The sequence below is a fragment of the Motacilla alba genome, chromosome 5 (assembly GCF_015832195.1).
Source record: "Motacilla alba alba isolate MOTALB_02 chromosome 5, Motacilla_alba_V1.0_pri, whole genome shotgun sequence".
NCBI classification, from domain to species: Eukaryota; Metazoa; Chordata; class Aves; order Passeriformes; family Motacillidae; genus Motacilla; species Motacilla alba.
This window is the reverse complement of record NC_052020.1, coordinates 42,090,409-42,090,879: the sequence shown is the minus strand read 5'-3', so window position 1 is coordinate 42,090,879 and position 471 is coordinate 42,090,409.

Genomic DNA, 471 nt, shown 5'->3' with positions numbered 1-471 from the left:
TGCCACTTCATTTACTATCTTGCATGTGCATTTGTTTAATATATGAGGCTTATTACTAATCCGTAATAATGCTGAAGATTCTGCATCGGTTTTTATCCCATGGAGGTAATTTCACTTGTTCAGTTTGCTGTGCAGACTTTCTGTTTAATACTATCACAATGTTATATAAAAATTCACAGCTTAATTGTGAGGCCAGACTTGCATATTTGTTGTTTAAGGGTTGCTCCCTGTGGTAACCTAAGGCTTAGGTGTTGAGATAAGATTGGTTGAACAACTTGGTGTTAAGGCCAGTGGTATCCTGAGGTACATTGGAACAGTGACCTGTGGGTTGAGGGAGGTGATCCTCCCCCTCTGCTCAGCCCTGATGAGGCCACAGCTGGAGTGCAGCGTCCAGTTGTGGGCTCACAAGTACAAGAAGAACAAAGAGCTCCTGGAGAAGGTCCAGCAAAGGGTCGCAAAGATGGCCAAGGG